This window comes from Silurus aristotelis, assembly GCF_946808225.1.
Source record: "Silurus aristotelis genome assembly, chromosome: 9".
Lineage (NCBI taxonomy): Eukaryota > Metazoa > Chordata > Actinopteri > Siluriformes > Siluridae > Silurus > Silurus aristotelis.
This window is the reverse complement of record NC_139582.1, coordinates 31,126,961-31,129,460: the sequence shown is the minus strand read 5'-3', so window position 1 is coordinate 31,129,460 and position 2,500 is coordinate 31,126,961. Positions and strand designations below refer to the sequence as shown.

Here is a 2,500-nt window from a genome sequence, read left to right as displayed (position 1 = left end):
CACACACAGATAAAATAAGTATAATAAAGGAAACAGTAATAGAAGAATGGTGTGTGTGTGTGTGTGTGTGTGTGTGTGTGTGTGTGTGTGTGTGTGTGTGTGTGTGTGTGTGTGTGTGTGTGTGTGTTTAGGTGTATACATGACAGCATGTGATTGGTCGGTGCACTGCTGATGATGTCATCATGTAAGATTATTGGACAGAACATACAGTGGAGTGAAGATCAGAAAATTCTCTTTTTTCTGTCTTCATCTTACTTCTCGCTTCTTCTCCTTTACCATTCTTTCTCACATTTTTTCGTTTTGTGTGTCAGAAATTTTTCCTGTATCCGCTAGATGTCAGCAAGTGCTTCCCTTAGTTTCCCACCTTACAGACTATTTATGCGGTACATTTCCCCTAACCTTTCGCTCAGGTTTTGTTTTTTCCTGCCGCCGTCTTTCATGGTTCTTGCTAGGCTTTGCATCTGTCCTGTTGTTTTGGTGTAAGTTCAACCCATGGTGTGTTGTTACGTTGCCTGAGGTTTTTTTTGTGTTTTTCTTCTCATCTCTTGGGATATCGGCTCTGAGTCGCCTTCCATATCCGGGATCTAGGTCGGCTTGCAAAATCTCTCTAGAGCGTGAGACTCTCACTCTGACAACCTCGGTTCGAGCCCTGGTCATAACAGAAACCCTTACCAGCCATATGGATTCAGCAGAATCCAAAATGCTCAAGGATTGCTATCTGCTTTGAATCTACAACACGAGAGTCTACAGCGCCATGAAGCAATACTGGACCAGCATCTTCACTACACGAATCAGAATTCAGACCTACTAAACTCTCTGGCTACCAGGGTCCAGCAGTTAAGCAACCAGTTATCCTCTACCCAACCCCAAGAGCAGCCTCAGGTTCCACCGCCTGCTGTTGAATCATATTTACGTGAGCCTAAACTACCTCTTCCCTAGTGCTTCTCAGGAGATCTTAGTGCATGTTGTAGGTTTTTGACACAGTGCTCTCTTACTTTTGAGTTACAGCCCTCTTCGTTTCCAGAATCGCATATATCATCACGTTTCTTACAGGCAAGGCGCTGGAGTGGGCCACAGCTATGTGGGAGGCGCAGGGCAAAGGCTGTTCCAGTTATGTCGCTTTCTTTAAGAGGGTTTTTGATCACCCTGCCAGTGGAGCAGACTCAGCCAGGAGGTTGCTGCACCCACGACCAGAAAGTCGCAGTGTGGAGGAATATGCTATTCAATTTCGCTCACTGGCGGCCGGCATCAAACGATCAAGCTCTTAGGACCTGCTTTCAAGACGGCCTTTCTTGGTACTTCTGGATGAATTAGCTCCTGAGGACTTTCATGATTCCCTTGAGGAGCTAATCAAACTAGCCACACGCCTTGACAATCGGATCCATAAACGAGAGGTCAGACACCACGCCTCACAAGAAGCTGGGTATGATCCCGCTTTGCAGACAGAACAACACCTAGTGGACCCAGAGCCAATGCAGTTAGGCAATGCCAGGCTGGTGCCTCAGGGACAAGAGCATCGTCTAAGAGAACGTTACTGTTTTTACTGTGGGAAACCCGGTCACTTTCGTGCCTCAAGCCCAGAGCTTTTGGGAAAGATTCCTTTTAAACCCCTTTTTGTGATGAGTACTTTACCAGACACCACCTCTACAACTCACCATAAACCAACATCACGAAACCCCTCAATAGTACCTCACCTCATCCCCACACGTTCCCCTCATTCTTTGCTACCCCTCGCTGGTCCTCTATAACCCGCTCATCAATTGGTCTAAAGGCACCATCTGTAAGTGGGGTCTCCGTTGTAAGGGTACCTGCCTTATTAAGTAGCATGAGGTGGTTGAACCAAAAAAGTCAGAGCCCATCAACCGTACATACCTATGCTGTATCACTCCCTCAAAGCCATTTTCAGTAAGGACTGGGCTACCACGCTCCACCCCCATCGCTCCTATGACTGTGCCTTAAACAACCACAGCTGTGGACATACTACAAGAAACCACGATTTTCACCAAGTTAGATTCACGTAATGCCTATCACCTTGTTCGAATCAGAAAAGAAGACAAATAGAAAACTGCATTTAACACTCCCACTGGTCATTATGAGTATTTGGTCATGCCATTTGGCCTTACTCAAGCAGTGTTTCAAGCGCTCATAAACGACGTTCTAAGGCATATGTTAAATAAATTTAGCTTTGTCTACCTAGATGACATTTTGATATTTTCTCGCACTCTATCTGAACATAAAGACCATGTTAAGGCTGTTCTGGCTCGGCTCCTAGACAATTACTTATATGTCAAGCCCGAAAAATGTCAGTTCCATGTTCCCCAGGTCCCCAAATCGCTACATGGTCACCCGGGGATGGCCCGTATTAGTTCATAGAAAAAAGATTTTGGTGGCCTTTCATCTGGATTTTGTGGGATCCACCTGTGTAAACTGCTCTCAGTCCAAATCGTCTCATTAATTGCCCCAGGGGAGGCTCCACCCATTACCCATTCCTTATAGGCCC

At 46.0% G+C, this 2,500-nt stretch overlaps 1 protein-coding gene across 1 annotated transcript in view; it reads right to left on the bottom strand.

Annotated features, from left to right (window-relative positions):
- Positions 1-2,500, bottom strand: part of LOC310731639 (low-density lipoprotein receptor-related protein 1B-like) — a 192,181-nt gene that overhangs the window by 55,410 nt on the left and 134,271 nt on the right.